This window comes from Paramisgurnus dabryanus, chromosome 10, assembly GCF_030506205.2.
Source record: "Paramisgurnus dabryanus chromosome 10, PD_genome_1.1, whole genome shotgun sequence".
Classification (NCBI taxonomy): Eukaryota; Metazoa; Chordata; class Actinopteri; order Cypriniformes; family Cobitidae; genus Paramisgurnus; species Paramisgurnus dabryanus.
In genome coordinates, this window is record NC_133346.1 from 21,252,047 (window position 1) to 21,273,136 (window position 21,090).

Here is a 21,090-nt window from a genome sequence, read left to right on the forward strand (position 1 = left end):
CAGCTAATCTGTACGTTGTGATTGGCCTGAATAGCTCTGACGTCAGCCGGAAATGTGACGCTCCTTACCATGTTTGAAGGATTCGGTCATAATGCATTGCTAAAAGGAGTTAACTTACAGTCCAAAGCGGGAGGAATTATGATAATGTCGGTCTTGTCTACATCACCAATTCCAGGAAGTAAACTGTTGCCTACTATCCGTGTGTTTTTTGTAGTCCAAGAAAAGAGATTTACGTTGGAGACGATAACTCGCGTCATCGTTTATTTTGGGGTTTGTACCTTTTGTATATTGTTAACGTGTACTAATACACACTTACACACTAAAGAAAGTGTAAAAACATGAATCGGACAATAGGTGCCCTCTGAAATAAATGGTAAAGGACCCAGAATCACATTTGGAGAATTAGCAACGCAACCACACATACGGATAAAAGCTTTAACTTGTTATGCACTTTAAGTTGCTTCGTATAAAGGTATCTGTCAAATGCATAAATGTAGTCGATATATCTTGGCCTTATGCAGCTATATTGCACCTTTAATGATAACTATGAGCTGCATAAAAGATTCGTCTAATTTCTGCTTTGTTCTTTTGGTTTACATTAAAAAAATAAATATAAATATGAGAACAAGTGTTTTATGAATTAATGACAGAATTATCATTTTTGGTTCTCAATATGGTCACGTTTCTCAACATTATTATATTTCGTAATCAAAAACATGCCAGGAACGGAAAATTTTGAAATATCCTCAAAAGCATTTCTGTGAAGTTTGAAGTTTTTGCACACAGATCCAAAACTTGAAGGTTTAACGTTCACACACCCACAAGTTTTTGTCAAAAGTGAGGTGTGTGTACATGTAAGTTTGTGCATTTGTGTCATTGCACCTTGTGTGCTCTCTTCCCACACACCGCACAAACACACCGGCAACTATCTATCCAGCTCTTGAGTTTCCCATGCAAAAGCAAGTCAAAACCTGCTCCGCCGACTCTAGAGACGTACTGTACGCCTGCGCTGCTCTCTCCATCTGTGTTTGCCTCCAAAACCGCATACACAAGCTTTCTCTCTTATATGTAAACACGAGAGAGAGAGAGAGAGAGAGAGAGAAAGAGAGAGAGAGGCGTGACTAGACCAAGCCCTATGGCAAATATGTCTATGCCATGTGTAGGAGCCAGGTGCTGTTGTTGTTACAGGTCCAGCTATGATTTTACTCTTGACTGACAGATACTTTAATAAGTCATCAGTATTGACTTTTAAACATTGTTGGCACATCAAGGCGAGCTCTTCTTTGGTTTGAAGTCACTTTTATTAGATTACAGGGTAATGCCGTGGTACTTAACAATTCAAACACTGTCACGTCAGGTGGAAAATTTGTGAATTTGCTGGAAGGCAAGGCATGATACAGAATTCTTTCACTGACAAGCCATATATATGTCTCCAAAGCACAAAACATGATATGCAACAATTGCATCCAGAGGCTTCAACAGGACGGTTACTTTAAAAAATATACTTAACACTTAAATTGAAGGGGACCCAGACCACATCCATGGACCCAAAAGAAACTGTGGTTTTCACTTTTGACTTGGGCTAGGAGGTAACTACCAAGTACCACCCAGAACAACACCCTAGCAACTACTTGCAAGATTATGTTTTTTCCGTGTAGTGTAGTTTTGCTATTATAACTCTGCATTGTTGTGCCTAAGGGGCTGTTTGCATCTGGTATCAAGATGCGTTCTGGTCTTTGAGTCACATGCTAAATACAGATGTAAACGGGGTGTGAAACATTTCGAGCTTATCCACTTTCGACCACATTCAGAGATAGTCGAAAAACGCATCCTGATTGTTTTTGTGGTGTAGATGCTCATGCACTGTAAAAGTGAAAGCTGCTCTACATAAAGTGCACCTATTTCATTGCTAAAAACAATGTTATTTTGTGTATTTGGTATAATACAATGTGTTCGTGTGGTTTATAGTAAAAAAAAAAACATTATTTTCCACATATCGTACATTTTTGTAGCTCCAGATATCCCTGCCTTCCTCAAACACATTGATTTTGTACACAACTCATTGATCTGAAAAGCGCTGTGTTCCTGATTGGCCAGCTAATCTGTATGTTGTGATTGGCCTGAATACCTCTGACGTCAGCCGGAAATGTGACGCTCGTTACCATGTTTAAAAGATTCACTCACAATGCAATGCTGACAGTGTTAACTTACAAGCTGTGAGTCAAAGTGGGAGGAATTATGATAATGTCGGTCTTTAATGCATCATAAATCCCAGGAAGTAACCTGTTGCCTACAATCCGTGTGTTTGTTGTAGTCCAAGAAAAGATATTTATGTTGGAAACGATAACTCGCGTCATTGTTTACCTTGGGGTTTGTATCTTTTGCATATCGTTAACGTGTACTAATACACACTCGCATACCAAAGGAAATTTTAAATCGTGAATCGACCAATAGTTGCTCTTTATAAAAAAATCTTGCTTCAATTGGTAAAGCGAGAAAATGTAGGCAAATTTTCAGGAATACCAATTGAATTAATAAAAAAAATTTAAGCCACAAAAGACATCAGTCCTGACTTCTTGCGCGAACCCACAGTGTTTGGCGTAGTCTTCAGACTCTGACTGATAAAACTGAAGCGGCTGTTCTCAGCCTCTTTCTTTTTGTTTCATTTTGCGAAGGTATTTTCATCAATGTATATTATTTAACATCTTGGAAGCAGACATTTACTTGGCTAAAACACAACCTTTTTTTGGGAGCCTTTTTTCGTTGGAACATGTCTGTTGTATATGTATACAATTATATTTGACTTTTGAATTTTTATTTTTAAATAGTGACACTGACATTTTTTTTATTGGGGCCAGTGAAAATTTTGGCAGGGCAAGTGAAAACCTGAACCACTGGCCCGACCGAACCAGTAGAAAAAATTATTTGCATTGAGCCCTGTATTAGCGCTCGTGTTTTCAGGACTCGCCCATAGACCATCCCCTTAAAGTCATCAGGACATAAGCGGTCAAAAGTGGACATAAGATTTTGATTAAAACACCAGGTGTAGTCGGGAATGGGTCTCCCTCATCCACTTGTGTTGTGGTCGAACGGATCACAACACATCTTAATAACAGGTGTAAAAGAGCTGACAGACCACTGTACATTCAGCACAACAGTTTATAAGAAAAGTGTCCCAGACATCACCTTTCCGGAAGAGCCTCCACCGAGCTCAAACATTTCCAATCAGGCAAGACGTGCTGGAGGAAAGACAGATCTGAGATATAGGGAGCTCTCATAGACGGGAGGTGGGGGAAGGGAGTGGAGGGAAAATAATTATTTCGACTCACACAGACTCTGTTCTCCCTCTCACTCACCGCCGCTCCCATGGGAAAATCTGGAAACCGGACTGCATACAGGCAGAGGACTTGTGCTGTGGCTGGGTCACATGACCGACCGGCTGACCAATAAGGGGAGAGTGCTATGATTCAAACTGAGAGAGAGGCAGGTAAGCGTGGGAACAGAAGTGTTTTGCTGGGAATGCAAACCTCAGTTTTTGACACATTTATTGCAGGCTTGGGCAGCCAATAACATTATCAAGCAGACAGTACTTTGCACATGTGGAGACAAAAGAATTGGCTGGCATTTGTTTAACCTCGCTCTTAAAACAAATGACGAAAGTAAAAAAAAAATTTTTTATTGCAAGTATTTTCAAGTTTGTTTTTAATTCAGATTAGTTTTAAAACTTAATTTTCTGTGTCTGAGAAAGTCTTTATCAGTACTGAAAATAGTGAGGAAAACCTCACTTTTCCCTTTCGAGGGTACTAAAAAACCAACATATACACAATAAATGTATTTAATTTGTTTAACCTCACTCTTAAACTAATGACAAAAGTATTTTCAAGTTTATTTTTATTTCAGATTAGTTTTAAAACTTAATTCAAACCCTGTCTTGGTCACATTTCAGAAAAACTTTATCCAGATATGTAAGAAGACATATGCTAATATTTTTGTTAGCTATTGGACGATTTTTGCTGGGCAAACGACTAAACAAATTTAAAAATATATAATGGTAACACTTTACAAAGTTGTATTAGTAAACATCAGTGAATGTATACATGCTGACATTTTAAAAATACTAAAATATTAATGATTAAAAATTATTTTTCATTAAAACCAATTACATCAAATGTTAAATAATTAAAATGAAATAGCTACTTAATAAAATTATTAATAGTATGTCATTTTAAACAAAATTTTCGGAGTAGCCTCCAGTGCACTGCTATATAACTTCAAAAGAAATGGAAAAGAAAAGCCAAACTTATCAGGTAATAAGATGCGAGTCCGCTGGTTTACTCGAGGCATTAGTGGAAAGCTCATCAGTGCTGACCCCCCTCTCTACAATGACCCCGCCTCAAGGTGTTTTAGATTAGCGCTATTGTCAACGCTAATGGTCCGTTCACTGCCCCGGGAGTTGAACCAGACAGAGACAGAAGGACAGGACGCAGTCAACACGCACATTCCCGATTTCATACATGTGTGCGAGAAAGGCTCCTCTGTTGGTCTTGGAAAAACTCGGCACGCTCGGAAAGCTTCTTGGCAGCTTTGGACGAGGGGGGTTGAAGTTCTGCAGAGAACCACAGGAGCTGGAGAATAATGGCCAGTGAGGAGACTCTTTGTGTGGGCTTTAGCTGCAGGGCTCAGGGGGGCACTGGGGGTATTGTGTGGTACCTTGGCCTCTGTGAAGCTAGCCTTTCCACCCACCCCATTGATACTTGCTCCCTTCACAGAGCTGAGCTCTTTAGCGCTGCCCAAATAGGGGGATAATAGTCCCACTACGAGCCCTGAAAACAAGAATGGTTCATAGCTCTTTCTTAGCTCATTCTTCATCCTCCGGTGTCAGGCGGTCGGATAAATGACTCTTATGTACTTCCAGCACCAAATACCATTGAGGATGTCATAGGGGAACTTGTGCGTAATAAATGTAATAAGATGTCTGGTTCTTGTGTCACACCTTGTTATAGTTTACTGATGCATAGATACATGTTTTTATTTTACATGAAATTACATTAAAATAAATAATATTTTTATTGGTGTAAATTAACTGAATTCATTTTAACTCAATTGAATTTTTATTTGCTTTAAACTTATATTTTATAGGTATTTACTTGGGTCTTATTCACTAATAATTGCGTACGTTTTAATTTACGGTTAACTTCTCATGAAAACGTTCTGCCTAATTCACAACACATGCGTACACACATAAACTTGTTCTTATACTTATTCTTATGTGAATTTGGAGTGTTCTACGAGCGGCCGCGTGCACGAGGTTGGTAATTTGCATAAAACACGCCCAAACCAGCTCCATATAAGGGCTTTCCATAGCCCAGCGCTGGTCCATGGAAAATTTTAGAGTATTTGTCATAGAAGCAAAAGAGCTCGAAAAGAAATCCATGATCATATTTATTATCGGTAAAGTTCTGTTTTAATTTGCATTTTTTATTTGGGAGGTTTTGTTGTCGCTGGAGGAAGCCAGTGCTGTCCACCGACGGGAGTAACATTCAAATAAGTATTAGATGTGTTAACAAATATGACATTTAATTAATGTGACAGAGACGCGCATCTGTACCTAAAATAAAACAGACAGGAGATCAAGTGATTGACGTTTCGACTTCTCATTACATTTACATGACGTTATGAAGCTTTCATATAAAGATTTAAAAAGTGAGGAAGGAAAGCGTGAAGATTTTCCATTATGTGCATCTTCTTTATATAAAAAAATAAGTAGGCTATAATAATTTATAATATAATGTATATAATAATAATCATGTATAATAATATAATAATTAAATAAAAATATCAACATTATTTTACACATTATAATTATAGCCTAGTATTTGATTGTTGTGATTATTGCATATGAGTTGTTTTAGGTTTTCTTAAATTTTTGTGTACATTTAGAAGAAATTTGAATACAAAAGATTTTGTTGAATCATGATTTGTTCATGAAAACATCTGTACGCACAAATTTGAGACCCATTGACTGTCTGACGGCAAAAGAAGAAAAGCTTTCTTTTATGTTAACACTGTTTCAGATCAGTCAATCCAACTAATAATGAGCAATATATTTTTTATAGTATTTATAAATATTTTTCAGTTAGCTAATGCAAATAAATACAATTATGTATTGTTTGTTAATGTTAGTTTTTTGTTTATTAATTTAATTAAAAGTGTTGTTTTTCTCTTGGTACATGTAAACTAATGTAGTTAACAAATATTTAAAAAATAACGAATTATAGAAATAATAAAAAATATTATTATTATTATTCATTTCATAATTTATTTTTCAGCATTATTATTCATACAGCACTAGTTGGGGAGCTAAAAAAACCCTATTAAGAAACTGCTTACTGTTACCTGTCAGACTCGGCTAAAATATTCTCACACTAGTGGATGATAACGCAACACCTGACAAATATTGAGTGCCTTCTCAGCACAGATGAACTCATGCATGTAAAGGGTGAAAAAAAGAAACAGAAAGAGAGAGAAAAACTGTGGGCAAGGTTGTCATGTCACGAAGTCTTCCCACCACACCCTTTGTAACTCACTGTGGTATTTGTCCTGTCCTGTTTCCTGATGTCTTGTCATGGGAGCGCCACCAGAATCTGTTGCGCAACCATCATGTTACGTTTCACACCTCTCTTTCTTTTCTCACTTGCTTTCTTTAACCGACAAACTTAAGCATGTTTGGTATGCTATTGTGAAGTCTTTGTGATTCATTCCCAACTGTAAATATTGACTATGGCAGCCCTGAAGGGGGGGACGAGCCTGAGAAAGATGTGGGTTGACTGGTGCTCAGCCCACTCCACTGGGCACCACCACTGGGACCCATCGGGCTGACAAAAAAGAGCTTTTTTGTACCTGGTATTAACATGCGTTTTGGTCGATCGGATCACGAGTGGACGAAAGAGACACATTCCCGTTCACACCTGGTCTATACCACAAAAGCAACCTGTTCCAGTGCAGTTTTGACTACCTCAATGCGCTAAAAAAATTCACACCCCTTCTACACCTGTACTTAGTATCGTCCACATGTGACTGGATCAACCAAGACACATCTTAATACCAGGTGTAAATAGGGTCAAAATTTCCAAACCGCATGGTGGGTCGAAAGTTTGAAAACCTGAAGGGTTCTACAACGTGGCTTTGCTGGAAGGATTTTGTCAATGGACCTAAATGCAATAAAAAATAAAGTCTTTATAGATCTACAATATATGTATCTACCTTTGGCTCAAGGTCAAAAAGAGTGTTAACTGACCTTGAGTGCTAAATAAAAGGAATGTCATGCCACTTTGTCACCAACAGGTTGGCAACACTGGACAAAGTGGTTTGGGCCTAGAAAACAGCACCATTTTAGTTGCAAGGGGGTATCAGGTAGCCACCTTAAAGGGGCCCCAATGTGCCGACAGTATCGAACTCCGGAAAACAATTTTGCGAACATGAAAGGCTCATTGTGCCATGGAATTAGAGTGCAAATGAGACCCAATGAGCTTGATCTTCTCACAAAGATAATAGTGCACACACACACACAGTCAGGGGGAGATAAAGTGAAATGAAAGGGCGTGAGGGGACAGAGGTCAAGTGCTAATGATGCTGGATAAGACATGAGAGCAAGAGAGGAGAAAGCTTACTTCAAAGCATCTCTCTCCGAGTGTTGGTGTCCACAAGAAAAGGACAAAACCAGAGGTCTTTGAGATGGCAGCAGGGGTGGACAAAAAGAAGTGTGAGAGAGAAAGAAGAACAAGGGAGGAAATGGGACAAGATGGTGAACAAAGGCCTGAGGGAAAGACACAGAAAAGGGGGAGGTAAAGTGGAAACCCTGAGGTAGAGGACTGCTGGGGGTTGGGATCGGGGTTCACCTTGGGTGTGAAAGCGAAAAGGAGAAGCCTAAAATGGCCTGAGAGAGTTACTGTGTCACAGACCCCATCGGCAGCCTTTGCCACCCCTCCCTTTTTTGCGTTTTGATCGGTCCTGCTAAATTCCCCAGGGTCAGAGGCTGTCCCTTTTCAGTCTCCTGTGACACGGTCATTATGAGTGTGGGAACTGAATCTGTCCCTCTCAGAGTGCCCCTGCAACTCTATTGCTCCGCCCCACCTCTACCCAGCATCACCCCCACCAACTCCAGACTCTATTTGCCCCCTACTCTTCACTGATATCTGAGAGCTGGACCCCAATAACCCCAGTCCCTGAGCCCCCCCACCCTTCATGAAACGGAGCTGCTATCTTCCAGTCGCAGAGCTGTCTTCCCCGGTCTCTGTCAAATAACCCAACCCCCCCAAATCCCAATCACCCTCCATCCCTGACGCTATCTCCTCGCCGATAACCATGGGAACTGCTCTGTGGGAACCGGCTGGACCGGCCCAGCTCAACAAAATAGACAGCGATGAAAAAATGGTGAGAAAGAAAACAAAAAAATACCTCCCATGGGGAGGGTTTAAACAGACGGATGCAGACAGGTACGAAACCTGACCAATCGGGAACTTCCAGGGGAAGGTGAGGGGGGTGCAGAAAAGTTCTCCCATAGTGGTGGAGTTTGTCGCTTTGATTTCAGGTTCTCTGCCATTACACAGTGGCTTTGGGGCTTTCTGTGTCCCAGTTCTTTGTAACGGAGATCTTCAAAGAGGACAGAAATCTAGAGATCAAATGTGGCGGTTTACGCCGTAGGAAATCCGGTACAGTCCCAGGAACGTACTGAGCATATCCCACCATGCATTAGTTCACCAATGAACAAGCTAATATTTCAAATTTAGATGATATCACTGGGGAATCCCTTTATCCTTTAAAGGTGAAACGGATGAGGTTAACTTAAGCGCCTCCTCCTCTTCCTTATACGCAAGCACCACGGATGCAGTAATACGGTTCCTGTGAGAAAACTGACTTTCATCGGTTTAGTGTAAAGGAGGGGAGAAAATAGAGAAGGGGCGAGCAAGTATCTTTTCTTGTCTGAATTTGGCCATTTTTCCGTTCCATTTTTACTCAATGTCGTACAGTAGTCCAGGCTCTCCCAGCCCTTTCCCAAGCCAGAGAGGCTGACCTCAGTGTCCATATACCTCAACTGTCCCACGGGGGGGCTGTTCCTTGACCCTTCCCACCCCTAACTGCCCAGCGCTCCCAAAGCAAACAGACTTCCAACCTTTGATAACATCAGCAGAATCAGACACAGAGGAAGCACTGCCAGCCTCTGTTGACCCCCGTTCCCAAGCCTAACTCAGAGAGGGGTGCAATGGCCCAAAAACACATTAGAACACTTTTGGATGCTACATGCATGAATTTAATGGCATTAGGTAACAAAAAATTTAAACCAAAAGGCATTTGTAAAATAAATGATGTAAGATCTTCAGATGTCAGAAGGCTTCCAGGCCATTTTTGCACTTACATCTTCTACCAATCTGTCTTTTGTTTAATGATTTAAAACCTAAATTTATGTAAAAATCTAGCATAATTTTCTCATAACTTAATGCGCTACAAGATCTATTACATATAATAAAATGCATTCTTAAGTGTGACTTCAGTTTCCAAAACATTTAAAAGGGCCACTGTACTGTACTTGGATGCATTCATGCATCCAAAAATAAATCAGAATTTCAACATCAAGCTAGCACACAATAACACACACTAAGGGTCACCGGTCCCTCTCTCATTAACACACAGAGAAACAAACATACACTAGCCGTGGGGTTCCAGGGCTGTTATAGCTCACATGCTAAAGTGACAGGCTTCATCGGGGGTCCTGTTTTCAGTGTCTCGACAGTGTCTACAAGTGCACAAACCAGCCATCCAAAAAGAATCTATCACAAGAGCAAAAACATTCCCATGGACCCTGTATGGCAAGGCGCAATTGGCTGCTACAGACATAACAATCTTTACCAACTTAAAGTCTTTGGGCAGTGTAGGTCATTACAGATGCGTTTCATCTTAATTTTTTACAGAATATGTTCTTCATTATGCTTCTGCAAATCATATTTTTAAATAAATGCCAAATGGTTTGGACATTCTTGCTTTTTTAAGTGTGGCTCAAGTTTAAATACTTCTTAGGCCACTGCACCTCTATATACTGTAGTTTGGAGTTTTAAGCATAATTTCATTGCTAGGGTAAAATTACATAAAAGCTGTTTGTTCAGGCTAAGAGAACCGGTGAGATAAGCTTAATCTAGATGACCAACTAAGCCCCATTTAACTGGTCAACCAAAGCAAAAGAGCATAGCATTAGCATTGGCAACAGCACTGCGGACCTACAGGGAACACTGCACGTAGCCCTGCACTTTAGAGGCATGCTGTGTCAACTTCAGAATGTTAGCTCATGAAAAGCAACAAAGATAAAAATGGGTTTGAATCATAGCTTGCGAAAAGACATAACTCTCTGTAGTCTGTAACAACACGGAAACTTCAAGATAAATTCTGGTGATGGAAAAGCTGACAGAAGTACACACATGGTAAGAGTCAGTCTCCATTTCACGGCAAATCATAGACCCACATGATGCATTCCTCCACTGCGCACACACACACACCATTCAAAAGAATGACTGCATTGAGCAATCCTCTAAGCAGAACTTATGTAAAAGTGTTTTGATGGACATTTTATATGCAACTATGAGTATTCTTACGTCTTGCATTTCAGAGAAAGAACATGTGTTTAGTTCCTTAAAATCAAAGTTATGTTCCTTAAAATCAAAGTATCTCATATATATATGTATACATATCAAATTAAATAAGTTATTTAAAATTAAATTTAGACTTATCAGATGATGTCAGCAGGCCCCGTTTACATTAATGAGTTTACGTTTCAAAACACGTTACTTTTGCCACGTTTACGTCTTTCATTTAGACTACTCCAGCGTTTGGCCCTCATAAACGGAGTTGTTTTTAAAAGCTGCAGACCAATGTTTTAGTTTGAGAACTCTGGGGTTGCGCTGCAGTGCACATAGACGGAGTCTTATGTAAATCAACAGCTGGTTTTAACGTGACAGCGCATCATTTTTAAAGTGATTTGTTTAGTTAAATCGACTGAGGTTTTGCCCAAAATATTAAACAGTGCAACCAACTAAACACTATATCAGATTTTAACATGCATTCTAATAGAGAAAATGTCTCTTTTATATTTATGTTTGAGTATTGTTGTAATGTTGTTTAGGTGTTGTTTCAATTTAATTAACTTATAACTAAAAGACTTAATAATTTTAACATCATATATAGGGGGTTGTAATGGATTGAAGGCCAGTATGACTGGAGAATTGGAGTGGGTCAGACATAATTTCCGACCAAATAATACGCTTTGTTTGTTTCTTTGAAACAAATTTCGTTTCATATAATTTGTTTCTTAATTTTAATCAAAGTTTTGTTGATATGTTTGTTAATATAAATAAATTAGAACATTAAAAGGAAACACGTGCTTCTCATTGATGCGTAACAAATACAAACCACTGCTACGTCTACTGCAGCCTTGAAACAAAATGCTTAAACCTGCAGTATTATCGTTAGCAATAATATCGTTGTTGTTTTATCAATGTGCAAAATCATATTATCTAGTATATCACTTGCATTTAAAAAAAACAGCCTTCAGTGTCCATAAATAAATAAATTTGCATGTGCATTCATTCATTTGATTGCGGAGTGTGTATGACTTTTAAAAATCAACATCGTATTAATTTAAAAAACTTTCAGTTTGGTTTAAACACATCAACATTAACCTATTAATCTTATTAATATGTTTTAGGAGAGAACAAAAACAATATATTTTAAAGGATCCAAAATATCGTCTGCAAAATTTTAAAGGATCCAAAATATCGTAAATAGCAAAATTACCCAGATATGAATTTTGGCCAATATCGCACAACCCTAGGCCACAAGCGCTAAAGGTAAGCTATTATTAGAGTAAGAAGTTGTTTTACACCTTTATGTTCCCAGTGTACGAATGATTTATGGTCATGTAATGTGGATGAAGATATGTTTTTGAAATGCCAGTTTTCGTTTTCATTTAAAAATTGCTTTTAAGAACGTTTTAAAACACAAATGTGAAGACACCTTTAACCTCTGTCTGCAGCATTTGTTTTCACACAGTGTAAAGTATAGCCAAGCATGGCTTCAGCAAACATAACTTACATTTTAAAAATGCTGAATTCTTATTATTTCCACCATGTACAGCATACTGCATTACAATTTTCAGTAAGGCCAAGATCTCAGAGTACTCCGAGAAGTCTCTAAAAAGTTCGGAGCATTCCTGTCAGGCACACATTCAGCACAGACTGTGTTTTTGTCTGGATCTGAGCTTCTTTCTCAACACACATATTTGTGTGCTGTATGGAAGTGATATATGGTTTTCTCTTTCCGTGAGGTGAGAGAGTGCAGCCCCTCCTCTATGAGGAACATAAGCAGCCCTGTCTGCCCCGGGCTAGTTCTCATGACATCATCTCAGCTCAGGAATGCTCTCAAGCAGAAAGCAGCGAGAGGAAGAGCTCATTTCATCTGGCTCTCACCCTTTCCCGCTCTCATTCCATTCCTATCTCTTTCTGAAAAGAGCTGTCAATCATTTACCCTCCTGTTCCCTTACTTGGGATGAATTCTCTCACTTCCTTTGAGCCTTTTACGTTCACTGTATCTCATTTTTTTGTTTATTTTTTTCTCACAGATATTCACCAGCTTTGACATGTTGTAAGTTTGTTAAGGCAAGCATCAATATTACTATTGCTCATACTTGACTTAGTCATTGAACAAACCCTGTCCTGTACCATGAGTGATATGTACATGATTGACATCTCAATTCATGTGGCTTGCAATCTTTGGTACAAATATGTACATTTGAGGTACTAATATGCACCAGTATGCACCAATATGTACCAGTATGTCCCTTTCATTGTACCAGGATGTACCTTTCATGTACTAATATCCACTCTTTGGTACCAGTATGTACCTTTCATGGTACCAGGATGTACCTCTCATGTACTAATATGCACTCTTTGGTACTAATATGTACCTTTGAGGTACTAATGTGCACTCTTTGGTACCAGTATGTACTTCAGAGGTACTAATGTGCACTCTTTGGTAACAGCATGTAGTTCTGAGGAACTAATATGCACTCTTTGGTACCAGTACGTACCTTTCATGTTACCAGGATGTACCTCTCAGGTACTAATATGCACTCTTTGGTACTAATATGTACCTTTGAGGTACTAATGTGCACTCTTTGGTACCAGTATGTACTTCAGAGGTACTAATGTGCACTCTTTGGTAACAGCATGTAGTTCTGAGGAACTAATATGCACTCTTTGGTACCAGTACGTACCTTTCATGTTACCAGGATGTACCTCTCAGGTACTAATATGCACTCTTTGGTACTAATATGTACCTTTGAGGTACTAATGTGCACTCTTTGGTAACAGTATGTAGTTCTGAGGAACTAATATGGACTCTTTGGTACCAGTATGTACTTCCGAGGTATTAACTCTTTCCCCGCCATTGACGAGATATCTCGTCAATTAAGAGAAAACGCTTCCCCGCCAATGACGAGATTTTCCGTCTTTCCGCAACCAGGTGGCGCCCTTCCGCAACTTTTTAAAACCGGAAGTATTGCCCTATGGCAAGCTGCTGCATGTCCGTGTCTGTTTTAAAGATCGCTCTGAATGGGATCTCTATGAAAAGTCCGTCATAAAAATGGAATTATATCTGCTTTTTGCTCAAAATATGGTGTTTTTGCAAAAACCTACCCATATTCAAAAGCTGATTGCAAAAGAACCACTAAAGGTAGGATGAAACGTTTTTTTTTTTTAAAGCAGAGGGTCTGTTCTTTCATTTGGTATATTGTATGTTTATATATTTAAAGAAGAACATTTTCTGGAAGGCATTAAATATTGGTGAAAATCATGAAAAACGCTGGCGCTGGCTGGCAACTTTTTTTAAAAACGCTGGCGGTGAAAGAGTTAATATGCACTACTAGGTACCGATATGTACCTTTGAGGTACTAATATGCACTCTTTGGTACCAGTATGTTCTTCAAAGGTATTAATATGCACTCTTTGGTACCAGTATGTATTTCTGAGGTACTAATATGCACTTTTTGGTACCAGTATGTACCTCTGAGGTACTAATATGCACTCTTTGGTACCAGTATGTACTTCCGAGGTATTAATATGCACTCCTTGGTACCAATATGTACTTCTGAGGTACTAATATTCACTCTTTGGTACCAGTATGTACTTCCGAGGTATTAATATGCACTCTTTGGTACCAATATGCACTTCTGAGAAACTAATATTCACTCTTTGGTAGCAAGGTGTAGTTCTGAGGAACTAATATTCACTCTTTGGTACCAGTATGTACTTCCGCAGTATTAATATGCACTCCTTGGTACCAATATGTACTTCTGAGGTACTAATATACATTCTTTGGTACCTTTATGTAGTTCTGAGGAACTAATATGCACTCTTTGGTACCAAGGTGTAGTTCTGAGGAACTAATATGCACTCTTTGGTACCAGCATGTACTTCTGAAGTATTAATATGCACTCTTTGGTACCAATATGTACTTCCGGGGTATTAATATGCACTCTTTGGTACCAATATGTACCTTTGAGGTACTAATATGCACTCTTTGGTACCAGTATGTACTTCCGGGGTATTAACTCTTTCACCGCCAGCGTTTAAAAAAAAAGTTGCCAGCCAGCGCCAGCGTTTTTCATGTTTTTCACCAAAGTTTAATGCCTTCCAGAAAATGTTCTTCTTTAAATATATAAACATACAATATACCAAATGAAAGAACAGACCCTCTGCTTTCAAACAAAAAAAAACCGTTTCATCCTACCTTTAGTGGTTCTTTTGCAATAAGCTTTTGAATATGGGTAGGTTTTTTGCAAAAACACCATATTTTGAGCAAAAAGCAGAGATAATTCCATTTTTATGACGGACTTTTCATAGAGATCCCATTCAGAGCGATCTTTAAAACAGACACGGACATGCAGCAGCTTGCCATAGAGCAATACTTCCGGTTTTAAAAAGTTGCGGAAGTTAAAGATAATAGCGGTATTGCGGAAAGACGGAAAATCTCGTCATTGGCGGGGAAGCGTTTTCGCTTAATTGACGAGATATCTCGTCAATGGCGGGGAAAGAGTTAATATGCACTCTTTGGTACCAATATGTACCTTTGAGGTACTAATAAGCACTCTTTGGTACTAGTATGTACTTCCGGGGTATTAATGTGCACTCTTTGGTACCGTTATTTACTTCCGAGGCATAAATATGCACTCCTTGGACCTTTTAGGTACTAATATGCACTCTTTGGTACTGATATGTACCTTTGAGGTACTAATATGCAATCTTTGGTACCGGTATGTACTTCCAAGGTATTAATATGCACTCTTTGGTACTACTATGTACCTTTGAGGTACTAATGTGCACTCTTTGGTACCGTTATTTCCTTCCGAGGTATTAATATGCAGTCCTTGGTACCAATATGGACCTTTTAGGTACTAATATGCACTCTTTGGTACTAATATGTACCTTTGAGATACAAATATGCACTCTTTGGTACCAGTATGTACCTTTGAGGTACTAATATGCACTCTTTGGTACCAGTATGTAGTTCTGAGGAACTAATATGCACTCTCTGGTACCAGTATGTACCCAAAGTGGATGGTTTGCAGTTAGCTGTTAGAGTACACCAGTTGTAAACTCCAACTGCAGTGCATCATGGGATAAAATGAGTGCAATTGATAATGTCCACTATAATTTCGGACACCACCACTACAATTGCTGTCCCTTCAAATAGTGCACCGTTTACGGGTACAGAAGGCTATTTCAGACACAACCTTTATGGATATTTGTTTGGTCTTAGCTCAAAAAATACCTTTAGTGTACGTTTCATTTTGCATGTCCAATTTACATTAAGCACTATTAATACACGTAATGTGTTAATCTGAAATAGTCCCCTTTAGTACTTTTGGTAATATGCCATAGCTAGAGTACCAAGTCATTACCCTTCAGCCCAGACAGAGGATGCTACATGTGTGTGCGCCGCAAGGGCCGCAAAAAAATACGGAAATTACGCACTATTTAAATGTATATTTAGGAAAATCCCAAGTAAGGGTCACTTTTTCTCCCTGCAGTAGCAGGAAGCAGCCTGGCTCCGACACAATGGCTCACATCAAACAGCAAGGCTGTGCACTGTGTTACAGTCCCACACGCATACACACCAATGCCAGCCGGGCCAATCAAAACACAGAGCACTGAAAGCACAAACAGAACTAGACAAACAGGACATTCCAGCTGCTGGGTGCTACAGATTCCTCACTGCGGCTAATCGCAGACCCAGAGAGTGAGAACAAGCAGGGGTGCCAACAGGAAATATGCTCCTATTATACACACTCTCTAATACACACACACACACACAGCAGACCTGAAATCACATACACTGACCCCTATACTCACTGATTGACCTTGTGCAATTGTGCATCCATCTTCTTAAAAATAAAGGTGCTATACAATGCCATAGAAGAACTTTTTGCCGGAATGGTTCCATAAAACCTTTTCAAATCACAAAAGGATCCACAAAAGGTTATTTGTAGTTTATAAAGGTTTTATAGACTATGAAAAGATAAAAAATATATATTTATGCTTCCCGTGCCTGTTTTTATTTTTTTGTCCGGATATTAACCCAATATCATATCGGCATGTTCCCGCTGGCTCTCACTTATAATTGACCACAGAGTTTTCATGTCTGTGCACCACAGAGCGGATAGCACTTCCCAGGTATGAAAATGTGGACAGGTTAGACAAGCCACAATGTTTCACAAATATTTCCTAGCAATAAAAGGTTTAAGACAATCTTGACAATTCACACTGAGCTTAGATTTCAACTGTACAAACACAAGCCCAGACATGGTCTCACCTCAGACACCACCATTCAAAGAGTAACCACTGTCTGCTTGCCGACCATCTGATGCAAAATGCGCTAAAAATAAAAAACTAAATCAACATCACACAACATCTGCGATTAAAAGGACACCGTTTGCATTTACAAGGTACCAGTGATCACACAAGAGCTTTCGAGGAAAGAAACAATCACTGGATTTGCAAATCTGTCCAGGTTAGCAGCACTAAAACTATGAAAACTCTTGCTTAATCATAGGCTTAAATCACCCCTAAAATATAATTAAACCCATGCATATTATAAATAATATAAAGACATGTACATAAAAAATAATGTGGTAATACAAATGCACACTGGGCAAAAATGCATTTATAAAAATGTGAGTGCCCCCTACCTGCTTTCACCCTTTATTTCACCAACACACCGGGTGCTTTTAAAATGGGATATTTCTCCCTTCGAAGGGCACTTCGAGAAGGGAATGCTATATAAAGTTGTTTTTCATTACTCTGTTCACCAAGTGTATTTTAATCGGTCACAGTATGAACCACAATTGCGCAACTCGGATTTTCGAAGAAAATAAAGCATTGGGATGATCACTTCTGATTGGAATTCACCCACACACAAGCTCAATAAAAGAGAACAAAGTTCTACAGTATAGATCGTGATAGAGTAAAAATTCTGATCTCTTCTAAAGTCCAGAACGTTTTACCTCACGCGCCAAATAAGGCAGAAAAGCACTCCAGTTAAAGAAATGCTGCATGCTCAGTAGTGTTGGGTAAGTTACTTAAAAAAGTTTATTAATTACTAGTTACTAATTACATATTCAAATCATGTAATTAGATTTCTGTTCAAATTAATCTTTCAAAAAGTATTTTATTACTTATTACTAATTACTTTCTAAATCCTATTTAGTAAAAGATAGGCTTGAAACGGCTCGAATAAATCATATGAAAGTACATCAATTATTCTGGTCACATTTTTCAAGGTACAATTCTCATTATTAACTAACTATTAACTCTTTCCCCGCCATTGACGAGATATCTCGTCAATTAAGAGAAAACGCTTCCCCGCCAATGACGAGATTTTCCGTCTTTCCGCAATACCGCTATTATCCACCAGATGGCGCCCTTCCGCAACTTTTTAAACCCGGAAATATTGCCCTATGGCAAGCTGCTGCATGTCCGTGTCTGTTTTAAAGATCGCTCTGAATGAGATCTCTATGAAAAGTCCGTCACAAATATGGAATTATTTTTGCTTTTTGCTCAAAATATGGTGTTTTTGCAAAAACCTACCCATATTCAAAAGCTGATTGCAAAAGAACCACTAAAGGTAGGATGAAACGGTTTTTTTTGTTTGAAAGCAGAGGGTCTGTTCTTTCATTTGGTATATTGTATGTTTATTTATTTAAAGAAGAACATTTTCTGGAAGGCATTAAACTTTGGTGAAAATCATGAAAAACGCTGGCGCTGGCTGGCAACTTTTTTTAAAAACGCTGGCGGTGAAAGAGTTAACTACCCTAACCCCAACCCCTCAATATACTCCTAATTACTACTTATTAATACTTGGTAAAGTAGTTGTTAAGTTTAAGTATTTGTAGGAATTAGGTAGGATTAAGGATGTAGAATAAGGTTTTGCAAAATCAGGCATTAAATGCGGGGTGCATGATTTTTGAAAAAACTTTGGAAAAGGGGGTCGGCCCGAGTACCAAAACACACTTGTAGCAAATCAGCAGTAAGGGGCGTGTCTACTAACCGAAATCGTTGCCTGGGTTGCGTATGTGTGGGGCGGGTCTATCAAAAGAAGGTTCAGATTTTATTGGTGTAGGGGCGTGTTTGTTTAGGTGATTTCAAAATGTCAACATTGGCTTTCAAAGATCATGCACCCTGCCTTTAATGTGTGCTTTTTAAGTACTAATAAACAGCCAATATCGAAGTAATAATCTTACAAAGTCCGAATTATGTTATTACTAACAGATGCATGAGAGTCGAAAATTACAGATGAAACAAATGATGGAAAGATCCTTAGACTGTTAAAGAGCACCAATTATCCGATTCACGATTTTACATTTCCTTGTGTGCGTAAGTGTGTATTAGTATGTTAATGATATGCAAAAGGTACAAATCCCAAAGTTAACAATGACGCGAGTTATCGTTTCCAACTTAAATCTCTTTTCTTAACTAATCGTTTCAGGGAGGAGCAACAATAATTCAAATTCAAATTTATTGAATAAAACAACAACGTTGACCATAGTGCTGTACAGACAATAGCACAATAAAAACAAACAGCACACAACAATCACTCTAGTTTAAAATTATATATATATATATATATATATATATATATATATATATATATATATATATATATATATATATATATATATATATATATATATATATATATATAAATAAATAAATAAATAAATAAATAAATAATACAGAATATAAAATGATAAACAAAAGCACAGTAATAAAAAAAGATGATAATAATAATAATATGAAATTACTAGCATCCTCCGTCACCTCTATAATCGAACACTAACAAGTATGTTTTGAGGTAGCTTTAAAACTGGCCAAGTGTCTGTGTATCTTTAATATATAATGGCAGGCTGTTCCACAATTTGGGACCGCGACCGCAAATGTACGATCCCCTCTAGATTTCATTTTAGAGCAACAAGAAGTTTTTGTGCTTGAGATCGTAAGGATCTAGTTCTTGAATTAGACCCACAATATAGGAGGGAGCTAGGCCTTGTAGAGATTTAAATACAAATAATAAAATCTTAAAATTAATCCTAAAAGAAACAGGCAACCAATGCAATGATCTTAACACCGGAGTAATATGATCAAACTTACCAGTGCCTGTAAGCATTTGTGCAGCCGCATTTTGAACCAGTCTGTCTAAGACAGGGGTTTTCAAACTTTTTGTGTGTGTGGACCATATTTGTAATCAAGAATTTTCGCGGACCACCTTATATTACTAATAATATTTTATAATAATAAAATGTGTCCACACAAAGTCCTGAATTAATCTGCACATCTAAATAGTCTTACTAGCACTAAAACTATAACTGGTCATCACATCAGTACAACAGGTTTCTTAACCTTATATCATTATTATTTATATACATATTCTTAGTGTTGGGAAAGTTCACTTTCTACATGAACAAGTTTAGTTCACAGTTCACAAATTTTAAAATGAACTAGTTCAGTTCATAGTTCATATTTGAAAATGTTAAACTAGGTCACAGTTCCAAAAATGAACTAATTTATAGTTATTTTTTTCCCATATTATTTTTTTAAATGATTGCCATTATAGCCCATATAGAACCACCACAGACAGCAATTATTTGATCAGTTTTAACACTGAAGCTAAATGCGTCAGATTCCATCTTTATGTCCAACTTTAAATCCTTATCCAACCAGGGTTTACATTAGCATTGACTGTCTCTTAATTTTTGTATTTGCTTACACATACCTTAAGAAGGCTAGTCGGGTGGGGGTCGCACCCCGGGTGAGCGCTGCGAGGCATTGCGTGTATGACAACTCGCAGGTATTGCACACCACACGTGCACGTTAAATAGCGTGAGCTTAGTCAAAGTCTATTTCAAGATCCGGAATATGCGTCAGCAGCCTATGTTAATCGTTAATGATTTAGGACAAATATGATGTTATTTAATGTCAAACTATTTGAATTGCACGGCAGGAATTTCAGCAGCGTCTGTGTTGTTGTGATGACGCATGCAGCGTGACTGGTGAACACCGAGTGGTGGCGGTGTTGCCAGATTGGGTGTTTTTTCCGCTACACATTAAGACCTGTTTACAGTGTGTTTTAGTCGGGTTTTCGCCTGGAAGAATATACAAATCTGGCACCCTATTGAACGACGTTAAACTGAGAGAGCGTGCCGTTCACAGGCACCAGAATTAATGAGTTCAAAGTAACGTTTATTAGGCAGCAGTACAAATATGAACGAGTTTGTATATTAAAATATATTCTTATTTTGCCTTTTCACGGACCACCTGCAGTACCCTCACGGACCACTAGTGGTCCACGGACCACAGTTTGGGAATGGCTGGTCTAAGACTTTTGTGTGAGCACCAAAATATAACGAATTGCAATAATCTAATCTAGAAAATATAAACGCATTAATAACTTTTCCAAATTTTTTTGGGATAATAAAGGCTTCATCCTAGAGAT

General features: G+C 38.3%; 1 protein-coding gene across 3 annotated transcripts in view; it reads right to left on the reverse strand.

Annotated features, from left to right (window-relative positions):
• The window catches only part of exd3 (exonuclease 3'-5' domain containing 3), a 49,862-nt gene that overhangs the window by 1,812 nt on the left and 26,960 nt on the right, over positions 1–21,090 (reverse strand). The window lies entirely within an intron of this gene.